The sequence below is a fragment of the Mytilus galloprovincialis genome, chromosome 10 (assembly GCF_965363235.1).
Source record: "Mytilus galloprovincialis chromosome 10, xbMytGall1.hap1.1, whole genome shotgun sequence".
In the NCBI taxonomy this organism is placed as follows: domain Eukaryota; kingdom Metazoa; phylum Mollusca; class Bivalvia; order Mytilida; family Mytilidae; genus Mytilus; species Mytilus galloprovincialis.
Window position 1 is genome coordinate 90,284,372 of NC_134847.1, and position 15,169 is coordinate 90,299,540.

General features: G+C 31.7%; 1 long non-coding RNA gene across 1 annotated transcript; it reads right to left on the reverse strand.

The window, feature by feature from the left end:
* Positions 1-5,911: 5,911 nt before the first annotated feature.
* On the reverse strand, positions 5,912-13,934 carry LOC143049456 (uncharacterized). Its single transcript, XR_012970253.1, has 3 exons — positions 13,826-13,934; positions 9,274-9,352; positions 5,912-6,698 (listed from the first exon to the last, which is right to left on the reverse strand). It is a non-coding gene; the product is annotated as an uncharacterized LOC143049456 (long non-coding RNA).
* Between the last annotated feature and the right edge of the window lie 1,235 nt (positions 13,935-15,169).

Genomic DNA, 15,169 nt, shown 5'->3' on the forward strand with positions numbered 1-15,169 from the left:
ATTCGTTTAAAATGATTAAGTTTGCATTCCATGCTTATAAAATATGAATAAAGTATCGGTGATCCTGTACGGTATATTCGTTATCTGTTATGATATATGGTGGTGCATTCGTTATCGATGATAATGTATATGACATTCGTTATCGATGATCATGTATATGACATTCGTTATCGATAATCATGTATATAATATTCGTTATCGATGATCATGTATAAGACATTCGTTATCGATGATCATGTATATGACATTCGTTATCGATGATCATGTATATGACATTCATGATCATGTACATGACATTCGTTATCGATGATCATGTATATGACATTTGTTATCGATGATCATGTATATGACATTCGTTATCGATGATCATGTATATAACATTCCTTATTGATGATCGTTAAAGATGAATACACAGAATTGTGAGAGTAGTGATAACTATTTGCCTTTTTGGCCATCCAAGAACAGATTCTTGTTATCACTTAATCATTAACAATTATCTCGATCACAGAAAACTGTAAACATTTGAATGAAATAAACCTAATTAGATGCTCAAATATTTTCCCCTCTCTAATATCTATGACTGAAGAGGTTTAGGTTAAAAAGTAATATTAACTATAAAATCGAGGCATTTAATTTCATTCATAAATTTTATGCAGTGTGTGGGAAGACTGAGAATTGAACCGAGTAAACTATTTTGTTTCACTTTTACCTTTAAAATACGCATAAATAACGTTATATAACGACAATCAATAACGTATAATATTAACAGATTATATTACAGAGGATTTAACATTCATTCATAAATAATGGAAATTGGTGTATAATATATTTAACTTTTTGATAGAAAAATACCGTAATTTTAAAGTTTTTGATAGTGATCGACATTTTTCAAATTAAAAGAAAAGTATCGTTCTCAGTTATGACCAGTTTTAATACCAAATGATAAACGAAAAACATATACATGACAGACAGCAACTAATGTCAACAACTGAATGTCAACCACTAGACTTTGGAAAGACATCTATTAGCATAGATTACCTTAGCAACACTTTTAGGAATTTTGGATCTCAATGATCTTCAACTTCGTACTTTATTTGGCTTTTTTTTTTTTTTTACTTTTTTGGATTCGAGCGTCACTGATGAGTCTTTTGTAGACGAAACGCGCGTCTGGCGTATATATAAAGTTTAGTCCTGGTAAATAATGAGTTTTTTTACACTATGTGTAACCTACAGATTCTTCCAAAATGTCTATACCAAATCTGTAAAGTGGCATTTTCGTTTGTCATTTGTTCCTTAGGTTGATATAGTCTGACTTCGTCAGTTTTAATAAACGACTGTGGGTAAGCATTTCCTGTTATGCTATTGATGTTTTATCATCATGATCAATCGCATTCAGTGAAAAGGTACAAATCAAACAAGTCGCTAATTACAACCATTTGGAATCAGACTATCTGCTGAAATATCAATCCAACAAATATATTGTTGGTCAAAATGATAAAATTGTCGTTGTATTTAATTTTTGGAATCTGTGTAGTTCTTGAAAACATGCGTATCCTTGTTTTGTTGTAATTCGACGATGTAGTAAATCTGTCAATTGAATTTCGGGAAAAGAAATGTAAGTGCAGAAAAAACCAAAATCATAGTGAAATTGAAAGATTCTGATAAAACACACTTAGCAGCTCTTTGGAATTTTGATTCGTCCACATCTGAATGACATATATATAACAGGTTCAATAAACCTTATAAGATTATTCCAGAAGGTCATCTCTTACTATCAAAAGAATGGTAGCAAGAACGCAAGGAAAACATTAAGTCATCAGAATAAATCGTCAATATATCGTTATTTTTCAATATTGTCTAAAGTTCATGTATCCTGCTTAACAAAATGATGTATTTATTGCTCGATTTAAACTTAGTCTCCCTGAAAAAATATTGAGACTTTCAATATACATATCTAGTAAGGGTCAATATTTTAAGTTCGAAATAGTGCCATTTTCCGCCATTGCTTTCGTTTTTTTTTGCAAATGTGCATTTTGGTAAATGTCTGATTTGTTTATTCTAAGATAAATATAGAGCAATAAAAAAGATGACACAAAGCGTAACTTTTTTATCAATCGAATTTCTTGGACTGCTCGATTCCCAATGTTAAGTGTATGTCTGTTAATTAACCAAGACTAACATATACAAATATAACTGCTATATTTTTAGCTGAATTAATCTTTTATCGCGAAATTGAAATCTTGAAAAACACTCATTCGCCAATTTCGTATTTAAAAAAACGTAAAAGCCCTGTTGTTCCCTTCGATTAAATCGGTTAGGTTAAAAACTAAATCTTTAGATAAAAAAATATGCTGGTCTATTTCAGAAAAAAGATGATCCGCTTTTAAAATTTAATCGGAAACATTAATATTTGATGTAATTCCTTTAATAAATAAACTAGACAATATATGGTAAAACACGTTAATTGAAAAAGGCGTTTTAAATAAACACTACAAGAGAAAACTGAATATGCACTTTTTAATAATACAATGGGGGAGACTTTTATTTAGATTTCCTATTTTGCTATATTATAAGGCAAAAATTCAACAATTATGTTCAGAAGTTCAAGAGGGTATTTAGGCATACATTTCATATCACAATATTTGCGTTTGTTTTACACAATGACAAACAGTTCTTTTCTAGATTTTATAGAAGAAAAAATGATATTTGATTATATAATAAAACACAATTGAAAGCAGTATATTGAGAGATTATATAAACTTTAATTAGTTGTCGATTACCAGTACATACTCATATTACAAAAGATCACCATTTTTTCTATTCTTGATATAAATATCTAGAAATAATAACAACTGTTATATTTGAGCTACAGTATATACTTTTTATACGAAAATAAAAGAATGAAAATATATAATTCAGTAAAATAGTAAGAGTATTGGCAGCTAGACAACTCTTATAAACAAATCGGTCGATATACGTCCCACGGAACATTTTCATTTTGATTATAACTCATACCAAAAAGATTCACTGCCAAAATTGACAAAAACTTTCTCATGTTAATTCAGATTTTATTTAAAGTGAAGACATGTAAAAAACATAAAAGATATTAAGTTTTATTTTCGTTTTTTAATATTTTTCCACGATAAAGTTTTAAGTTCTTTTCATATTTCTTTCATTGCAGACATATCTAATATAATTAGGTGATTTACTTGCAATGCTTGCCTAAACAATAAATCACTGTATTACAGGTTAATGGGTTAGTCTGATCTACCCAAAGACGGTTGTCGTACCTCACTACCGGATGTGAATCAGTATTTTATAATCAAAATAAACACTACAATTGAATTAGATTTTTATCAAATGTTCTTTATTTAAAAATATTTGTCAAAACACCGGAAGAAGTTGATTTTTTCAATTTCTAGGTGAAGGCTTTGAACTCTTTGAAATTTTTAAGTTTTATTTCTGTTTGTTCATATCACACATCGTTGTCAATGTAATAGGATATCATGCGACTGCCATACAAGTGCGAATTTTAGCTAGTTATCAAGCTAGGTTATATCCTCTATTTTCTACATAAGAAAATGTCTGTACCAAGTCAGAAATGTGACAGTAGTAATCCATAAGTCTGATGTGTTTGAGGTCTTTATTTTGCTATTTGATAAGGGACTTTGCGTTTTGAATTTTCCTCAGTGTTTGGTATTTTTTATTTTTTTATTTAACTTTTTTTAACAATGTGTTAAATAAGGCAAAATTTGAACATTTTTACTTTACAAGCAGAACACGTTGATAATCATAATGAAGCTATATCCTTCGGCTGTTCTATCAAATAAAACCTAAAAGTTAAACAACTACACCTTTATCCCTGCATACAATATAACGTACGAACAGACAAACGGGGTCAGCAAAAATTTGAATCACGTCGACTAATCGATTCTATTTATATAATAAAATTGTCACAGATATAAAAATAATGTTCAACTAGTATCAGTAGTCCGACGTTTATAAAAGATAATAGCATGTGGTTTTAACTTTTAATGACAGTCATACACATGAGAGGTTTAGCTTTCTATAAAACCAGATTTAATCTTTTTATACATAAGGAAATGCCTGTACCAAGCCAGGAATATGACAGTTGTTCTACATTCGTTTGATGTATTTGAACGTTTGATTTTCACATTTGATAAGGGACTTTCCGATTTGAATTTTCCTTTGGTATTGTTATTTTTGGTATTTTACTTCAAAAACACGTTGAATACCAAGTTATTGTGCATGGATACTCTAAGCTTGTACCACTGACAGTGTTGTTTCGCTTGAATTATCTTAACATAGTATCAGTAATGTTATGTTCCTAGCCATGAATCTTGATACTAAATATAAATTAAAGAATCACATGAATAGTAGGAATAGCTAAACGGTACCAGTAGATGGTTCTCATACATTCTGCCTGTCTTCTATTTCGCAAATTTATTTCTGTCTACCTGTGATGTTAAATAACATATACGGTGCCAATTTTAATGCTTCAGATACGCATTTCCACAATTTATCAGAGATGTTCAAGGCTTAAAAAATTAAACACCTTAAGTTCAATACAACCTTGAAAGGATTTCTATTTAAACAGCTAAATTGAAAATTTTATTTCATTTGAAAGGTTAATCAAACAAATAACCTTATGCTGGATTTTACTTATTACTTTAAGTTACTTCTATTAGTGTTTGGATTGAAGTATGTTTATGTTTTGAGTAGATCATAAACATTGCACGAACTGTATCAACTTCACAAATAGTACATGATCGACTTGGAGTATAGATTATGCGTACTGATGTTGTTTATCATCTTAATACGTTTATTGTATTTGTCTGTATAACATGATTACTTTTACCGTTTGTCCCCTTTTTTCTGATATTCATTTGACATGGCTCTGTACTTATACATCCCTTCATTGTGATTTTACTTTTTATCGACGTTCTATGATATCACTTGTTTACATGTGCTTTCTGCTGAAATATGAATACAAAATTCATTACAATCATAGCCTCGACATTTTGAACCGGGTTTATTTTGGTATTTTTGTGGCGGGTATTGCCAATGTGTTGTCAGTTTTTCAATGATTCTTTTCATCATATATCATCATGTATCGTCCATTTTTCAAAGCACATAGCCCTTATAACAATAGATTTCATAAAATATGGTGGGATAATTAAAATAAAACTGGAGCTGAACTGTGAAAGGTTAGATTTATAGTGCACATTTACATTCAATATTTTTTTGTATGCGACTGTCATACACGTTAGAGCTTGAGCTAGCTATAAAACTAGGTTTAAGTCACAATTTAATGTTCTCGGGGTAAAAAGCCTGTATCAAGTCAGAAATATGACAGTTGTCTTTCATTTGTTTCATGTGTTAAATGTTTGCTTTTGACATTTAATTAAGGTCTCTCAGTTTTGAATATCCTTTGGAATCGATAATGTTGTACTAGGAAATTATGAGAATCGGACGGACGGTCAATATGTCTACCCGTAAACCTGCTATATTTGCTACCACAGACAACCTAAAACAATCCTTGTATTTAGCAATATGTAACCATCTTTTCCCTGAAATATCCATACTATACGTTAGAGGTATAAACACAAAAAGATTGCCATTTTTGCAAATTTAAATATATTTCTTTTCTGCAAATATAATGCTTTTTAATAGTTCAAATACACATGGCGTTGAAACATTCCGGAGGGTCATTTCAAATTGATAATTCGAAGAGGGTGACAACACGTAGAAATACATATTTTCTGCACACAAAACTTCATAAAGATAACTAGGTTCATACTTGTGAACGCCAGACGCGCATGCCTACAACAAACGACTTACACATGACTATTGAATACAACAAAGTTAGCATACCAAAAAGAATGGAGACGAAAAACTTTGGTAACCATAAACGTCGAAAGGTTTGCTAACTAAAGTTATCATTTTTTTTTCTATTTTTATTACTGAACAAATTTCAAAACATTGATAAACAAACAAACAAAAAATGAATGTAAAGCTGCCCTATTTGATCGTTGCTCTTAATTTGTGGTAGAATGTTTTGACATAGTTATGTTTCCATTCCTTTGTTTATATCGTTTATTTATGTTACAAGTAGTACAATAAAAGTCGGTTCCAAGAGCTGACCCTTTTTATCGACGATTTACCAACTATTGTCACCTCTATCTGATCCCCTTCGTATACATCAAATATCCAATTTAATGGAAACTGAGTGACAAAGCCAGCAAGCGATGGCTGCGGCTTAAACTGTTGGCACTCCTGTTCACGATTTTTTTTATGATGATGGTTTAAACAAATAAGACTTCCGTTCTGTTGTTTCCTGACAACAATTGTTAAGGTCAATTCTATTTTAAGACTTCCATTGTTTCCACAAACTATTGTTGAATTGTCACTACTGAGGCTAAGTTTAGACGAATCATGATGCACTCCCCAGTTCAGTGAGACCTGTTTACCGGTTTTGTTCAATGTTGAATTGATATCCAAATAGAATGTCGCCCAATTATCTTTAAAACTTAAGCACAAAGAAACAACTAGACTGTAATGTAATATCATTTGCAGGAATGTCATTATAGATGTTTTTGGCATTCAATGTTCCTGTTATGATTCCTCTCCACTCCAGTTATCTATGACTGTTATATCCAATACTCTTGTCCAGAAACCTGCAGGAAGAAAATAATTCCGATTCTTGGTTAACACACATTTAGAAAATATTAACCTTGTCAATGGGTATCAAATTCAGTATACTATGGATTCATTATAGTTCGTAGGATACCAATCTTTGTTGATTTCATGAACTCAGGTAAACCACGAAATTAAATGTGCAACGAATGGCAAATTTTCTATAGGCTTGTATGTAGACCTCAAGAAAACCAAAAAAAAATGAATATCCATACAAGATCTCCTTTATCCACGAACATACAAGATCTCCTTTATCCACTAACATACAAGATCTCCTTTATCCACGAACATACAAGATCTCCTTTATCCACGAACATACAAGATCTCCTTTATCCACGAATATACAAGATCTCCTTTATCATGGAACATACAAGATCTCCTTTATCCACGAACATACAAGATCTCCTTTATCCACGAACATACAAGATCTCCTTTATCCACGAACAGACAAGATCTCCTTTATCCACGAAAGTTGGTACCCATGAAAATAAATGTATCAACAGTACATGCAATGAACTTGTTTACGACGAGGTGCAGTTTACAATACATAATAAAAACAAACCGAAACAAGCGCAGACTGAGTAAAAAAGTGCAAATCGTTAATCCATTCAACTGGCATTGATCCCATTGGAAAAGGTCTCAATGATCATGATGATCATATGAATATACCAATTACCTTTGATTGAAGCATAGGGAGTTGGATTTCAAAACTAATTCTTAAAGACCGAATACGAACCTCTCGTCGAAGTTTTTAAAAACCTTTTGATAATCGTTTTTTTTTATCTTATTTGTGTGTTAAAACTTGACTAAAAATATGTACGTGGACATTAGATTTTTTTATTTAAAAGGTTAAAGCAAACGTGATAGAGTTATAGAACCTGACACAAAAAGTACAATTGACGTGTTTTTACCTATTGCAGCAAACAAATAAACAGACATGCTTTTCCAAATCATTGAATGATTGTGTACTGATATCAAGCTATTGTCCTTGATCAATACTTTTAAGCCCGCGTTGCTCAGTGATGAAATCTTCCCTTTTTGAAAAACACAGCCATCGCCGATCTAGAAAAATGTGTTTACCCTTTTTATAAAAAAAAATGCATTTACAACAAGATGTCGTTAATTGAAACTTGAAACTGGCATTTACGAGATAGTTTAACATTTGGTTAAATCGCTGAAAAAAGTAAAATCACAAAAATATTGAACTCCGAGGAAAATTCAAAACGGAACGTCCTTAATCAAAAACACTGTCCTAAATGATTAATAACTATCAATTTGACAATTATATCTTAGAGTTAATATTATACAACCATCGAATCTGTGCAATGAACATATTAGAATATAACATTTCCTGGTGTTCAGTGGTTGTAGCTTGTTGATGTGGTTCATAAATGTTTATCGTTTCTCGAATTTCATATTGATTAGACTGTTGGGTTTCCTGTTTGAATGGTTTTAACACTAGTATTTTTGGGGGCCTTCGTAGATTGCTGTTCGGTGTGAGCAAAGGCTCCGTGTTGAAGACATTACTTTGAACTATAATGGTTTACGTTTACAAACTATTGCTTGGACGGAGAGTTGTCTCATTGGCACTCATACTATCTTTTCTTTTATCTATTTCAGTTTCGAATTTTCTTTGGAGTTTGACATTTTATTGGTTATTCTTTTCTAATACATAAAATAAAAAAAAAATTGATACGCAACATACAATTGAAACTCGGCTACTATGTTGTTTTTGGTATAACTCCAGATACATATTTGTCAATGTAAAAGATACGTTTTTGATTGACCTATAACCTTTATCATACATTTTGATTCCTTTTTTTTGATTTATTACATGTCACAAGGATAAAAAAAAAAAAAAACATAAACTTTTAAAATAATAAAACTGAAGATGATATTTTTCAAAAGTGACGGGAGATTATCTAATAGGGAAATTAGAAATAACAAGGTCCACTAAAACAGACAGCACCCTGGCACAACGGAAAACAGCAACATTTAAAAAAAATCATAAAGTCACTTCACTAAACATTCAGTAAGATAAGGAGCATAAACCCTACTGAAAACGTCGTTTTCCTAGTGTTTTCAATACGTACTATATCTCGTCTTTCTAATATAGGAGGCAATGAAATAGAATTACGAATAAGAAAACTCCATATCAAAAGTCTAGGAAATGTTATCTATTTAAGTGTAAACGTTTTAATCCAGTTTAAAAAAAATTGAACAGAATATATCAAGTGGAAATGTGAAGTTAATCAGTGCAGGGAGAGAAACTGAAAACACCGATAAGAAAAAAAAATGACAAAAAGTTAAATGAGAACACTTTATCCTTAAAATGAAAATCTGTGTCATAAATATCACAGAAAAATATATCAGAAATGACTTTATGTCGATTGACCTAATTGTTTCAAAAGAAACTGTCATACTATTATTGTCGTGTTATTTTTATCAAGTAGACTTAATGCATTATTAAAATAGATGCACACATACTTCATGTTTCTTTAGATAGGCATCGTAAACATAATGCATGCTAAACAAATGAAATAGAAATAAACTTACCTGGCTTATTGTATTTCGTTTATATGACCATGAAAAATGACCCGGGAACTACCTTTTTATCAGAGGAATATTACACTCCCTATTTAGAACACAAATTCTATTTTTAATCGCACATAATATTGTTATATATTTAAATCTGTTAAACTGTGTGTTAAATGTGTACTTCTTGTGTCATATATATTTTTCTTTCCTCTACTTATAAAAGGAAAACACTTTGATAGGTAAGGTTTTTTTTCTTGAATTGCATTCGTTACAAACGCCAAAACCGACACACGATTTGATTGCGTGGGTAGCTCCTTCAACAGAAAAGCCAAACCAATGGAAGGTCTTATTTGTTTGTGCTTAATTCTGTCATAACGTTTCGCTCAAACGAATAATGAAATTTTTATACTATAATAGAAATGAAAATCTTAGTATGAATAGTTATCGCCTGCCGTGGGTTTCGTCTATCAGACTTATAATACTCATCGGTGACGCTCAGGCCAAACTTGTTATAATGCCAAACAAGTACAAAGTTAAAGAGCATGGAGGACCAAAATTTCCCCAAAATTGTGCTCAATACGGCTAAGGTTATCTATGCCTGGGATAAGAAAACCTTTGTATTTCAAAAAATACTTATCAGGCTGGTCTAGTTCAAAACAGAAGTAATATGCAAATTTACTCTAACATGTCCTCATCCGGAAATAGTCGTCATCATCATCATCGTCATCATTATCGTCATCATCATTATCATATTTGTCGTCATTAGCATCGTCTTCGTCGTGGCATTAATGAATGAATGAAGCATCAAATCAAAAGAACAAGTTCACAAAACATGGAGAGGCAAAACTGAGTTTCACAAACCCTCCAAAAACAAGGGGTGAATTTAGGTTTTGCGTCAAATTTTTTAATGTGTCCCATTGTATACTATACTTTTCTGTGTATACTTAAGGATGATCAAATATTAACAACCTTCATGATGGGTAGCATATTCAATCTAATTTGATAATAGGAATCTGACAACGCTTTGTCTACTTTCATTTTTAGTTCGTTATGTCTTATCGTTCGTAATAATTATATAGTTGTCTTTCCGTAACATCATTGTCGTGATAATTGTTTGGACGAGTATAGGTAGAATAATTATATAAAGTTCGAGAATGCATATAATTAACGTAACAGTGTCATTTTTTTATATCCTGTTGTGTTTGTCGTTGATGGAGTGTGTTCGTTGTTTCTGTTCTGCGGTTGGCATATTGTGTCAAATATCATATTATTAGTATGTACGTTTCTTTGTGGTGAATGCTCTTGCGTGTTCCTGCTGTATTTTTGTCACATAGTGTTGTTATTTAAACGATATTTTTCTACATTTTTATAAAGCGGGAAGTTAGGATAGTCATTACAACAGGTTTAACTCATCATGTTGTTAAAATATTGTGTACTCAATCAGGAATATGGCAGTTGTTATCAAACAGTTCGTGTCTATGTAAGTTGACGTTTGTTTTTGTTGCCTTTCAAAGGTCCTGTTATTCCTTTCCTCTTATCGTTGATTGTCTCACTAGGTTTTAGTTTGTTATCCGGATTTGTTTTCTCTCAATTGATTTATGACTTTTGAATAGCGGTATACTACTGTTGCTTTTATTTATAGATATAGTTAGAGGTTAACTGTAATACATATTATAGAATACGATAATAAACCAGAAGATTCTTTACATCTTAAAAAGTCAGTTACAATTGAGAATGGAAATGGGGAATGTGTCAAAGAGATAAAAACTCGACCAAAGAGCAGACAACAGCCGGATGCCAACAACGGGTCTCTAATGCAGCGAGAAATAACCGCACCCATAGACGTGCTTCAGCTGGCCCCTAAACCAAAACCTATGCTAGTTTAGTGACAGTGGACGTCATAGTAAATTCCGAAAACTAAAACTAAAAATCATACAAGGCTTACAAAGGCCAGAGGCTCCTCACTTGATGTCGAAGAAAAATGAACTAAACATTGATAAATTACAATGTGTAAAAACGAAAAAGAGTTATTTACAAGATGTTTTCAAAAAACCTGATTCGCTTCTCTAAAATATCATGCTTGTGTTGGTTATTTAAAATCATTTCAGTTTATTGTATTGACCTTTAGAAACTTAAGATTTATTTTGTCGCTTGTGAACTGTCGCCTTTACAATATTTTTTTCCGGTGCGGAATTTCGCACAGGGTTGAAGGCCATTGCTTGCTCATATATTTATGAATTGATCTCTCTGGTAGTTTTCACATTGGCTAACATACCATACTTCTTTTTTTGACATTTCGTAACATTCAATCATTGAACTAAAAGTGCATTATGTCTGCCTGTTGATAGTAGATTTTACATTTTTAAAAAATGAGTTTTAGAATAGAGTCGCCGAAATCTTCTATTAACAAATATTAGAATATCGTTTTAAAAAAGTACTTTTTCAACAATTTAAGTACGTCATAACAATATTTCAACTCCCTAGAAAATATTTTATCTTAAGTGTTCCTTTTGATCATCAACTACAACATACTTTTAAAAAATCTTATATCTAGTAAATAAAAATATCTAATTGCCTCTGTTTGATTTATTCACAATACTAATAAAACGTGGCACTCCCTTACAAGGTACAGGTAACTGAGTCATTCCATTTCGTTATATCTGTCTGAGCCTTTCAAAAAACATGTAAGGGAAAGTCAAATTGTACGTGTTGATTTATTATAATGAGGCTGCCTTCATTAGAAAAAGAGGGACGAAAGATACCAAAGGGACAGTCAAACTCATAAATCTAAAACAAACTGACAACGCCATGGCTAAAAATGAAAAAGACAAACAGAAAAACAATAGTACACATGACACAACGTAGAAAACTAAAGAATAAACATCACGAACCCCACCAAAAACTAGGGGTTATCTCAGGTGCTCCGGAAGGGTAAGCAGATCCTGCTCCACATGTGGCACCCGTCGTGCTGCTTATGTGATTACAAATCCGGTAAATAGTCTAATTCGGTAGGTCACATTCATGAAACGGAAGGGGATTGTAGTTACGACGTAAGGAACATATCCGATATCATTTGTGAAACGGTTATATCATAACGGTCAACCAACTCGTGATGGCGTCCGTAAAATTTACGAAGGGATGATTTCAACTTCACCATTTGGAACTCTTGGTTTAATAGCTTCCTTGTGAGCAATGTTAAGAAAGAATGATAAGAAGTTAGCAATATATTTTAACTTTACCTTCCGCTATATATATGATGTACTTTCATTAATTAATTCAAAAAATGTCGAACGAATCTATCCCATCGAATAAGAGATAAGAATACAACAGATACATTTAAGTTTGCCTCATATCTTGACTTACGTCTAAAATTAACAACGAAGGTTGTTAAAAAAACTCGAACTGTACAAAAAAAGATATGATTTCATCTTCCCAATTGTGAATTTTTCATTTCTTGGTACAAAATGTAGCAACATTCCAGCAGCGTCTGCATATGGCGTTTATGTCTCCTAATTGATACGACATTACCTGGGTTGCTAATTACAATGAAGCTATTAAACCTAAAGTTCCAATTGGTAAAGTTGAAATCATCTCTTCATACATTTCACGGACATCATTACGAGTGGGTTTACCGTTATAGAATAACCGTTTCTCAGATGGGATCGGATGTGTTCTTATGTCGTAACTTCAATCCCCTTCTCTTTTCACGAAGTTTACTTACCTAATTAGATTACCGGGTTTGTCATAAAATATCAACACGACGGGTGCCACACGAGGAGCAAGATCTGCTTACCCTTTCAGAGCACCTGAGATCACCCCCCGTTTTGTCAGGGCTCGTCTGTGTTTGTGTACTATTTTTTTTATCTGTGTGTCTTTTTTGGTTAGCCATGGAGATGTTTGATTGATGATTTTGACTGTCCCTCTGGTATCTTTCTTTTGTAGGTAACTCGTTTATTATTAAAGACTGCATCATTGTGCATGCCATTTAATGAGTCTTGGTTCCGGTGTTGTATGCAATCTTGTTGGTGTTTACGCCGCATCTCTTGTTATTGCGTTGGTTAAATGTGTATCTGATCAGCTGGTTATTCATGTTATTCATAAATATTTTTGATTTGTTGTCTGTTATATTCTTCTAGTAAAATTGATCCGAATTGAATTTTTTCTATTATATTCATATTAATACCTTGCCCAATATCATCATCGACAGGTTTATAATGCACAAATGTAAGTCTTCTCTACGAAACGCGCGACTGGTGTATCAAATTATCAACCTGGTATCTTTGTTATCTACGAACACATTGAAATGTGAACATTTTTTGTAGGTTCGCATTTACCGTCAATCTCTTGTTCCAAAAGCTATTACTCTATCAGATGAAAAACTGCTTCGGAAATATTTTTTTAGTATTGACCTTTAAGTTTGACCTTCATTTTATTTAAGTTGTAAACTTTTAATCAAGTGTAACATTAATATTTTTAGTGGAAATAGCAATAAAACATAACCTTTACCTTAAAGTCACTGATAACAAAATGCGTGGTTACAAATAATATAAAAAGAAAAAAAAACACTTACGTTTTTATTGTTTTGTGATAGATATGAACATGCATACTGACCCGGATGTAACATTTGTATTGCATTCCTTTAACACAATCCCACTGATTGCTATTTATATCTGACACATTGATATAAAAGATAAATATTTAAACCTATTGACACTTATTTAACATGTGGGTCTTTGTTGTTGCGTCATATTGTTCTGTTAGCATCTTTTACACATGTGTTAGTGTGTAGAAGAAAGAAAAGAAAATAACTCTTCATTATTATTTCTTTAATGCATGAGGGACAATAAGACATAAGGAAATCTAAAAACAAATTTTAAACCTGATAGGTATCTCGAGTTGATTGTGTTTTATCTTATATATACAATGCAAGGGTCATTTTCAAAATATGCCCATATTCTTGTACAGGTGACCTGTGAGGACAATCCGGCTTTATCATCATTTGAATGTATGTGTCTTGCATAAAGCAACGTAAGTTTTACTACTTGCAGTAAATCCGTGGGTTTTATTAAAAATCGTCACCAAACTGCATGTCTCAACTAAAAAATACCAAAATAGATATATCTAAATTTTTTAAAAAATCTTACAAAATCTGTTATGAGATTGAGAATACAGCCTTTAAGTATATAGTAGTTCGCTTTGGTTTCAGATTTACCTTATGTTTTAATGTGTACTTGATAATTTGTCAACCACATAACGAAAACGTTTTTACTTGCTATATTATAACTACTATCATTTTCTTTTTTTCATATAACATGCCTAAGCTATAAAAGCTGTATTTGGCAAAACTTTAAGGAAGTGTTGGTCCTCAATTCTCGTCAACTTCGTACTTTATTTGGCGTTTTAACTTTATTTAACTCAACGATCACTGATGAGTATTTTGTAGACGAAACGCACGGCTGGACTTTTTATCACAATCACAATGATACATAATGTCCTTGTCTTTATCACTATAATCCTTATTTTTTTTTTTGTGTTTTATAGAAAAAAGCACAGTTTGTGTGATGTCGAAGCATCAGTGGAACTAATAAATGCCCCAAAGTGTGAAAACGTCCACTACATAGCGGTGAACTACATGATAATTGGCCTTATGTTGTTATGTATTGGACATTTTTGTTATATAGTTATGTATAAGTATAATGAAAAGGTCATCATTTATGAGTATCAAACATTGAGATATCAAACAAAAAAATGCTATCGTCATGCAGTTGACAAGTTCTAATATTTTTTGTTATCTCATTTGGCATTTAAAATGATTTTGACAGTTGCATTAAGACTCCTTATTTTAGATTTTGTTCATAACTAGAAGTTCATTAGAATATCTATCATTTAATTGAATTAATAAAATCTCAGTTTC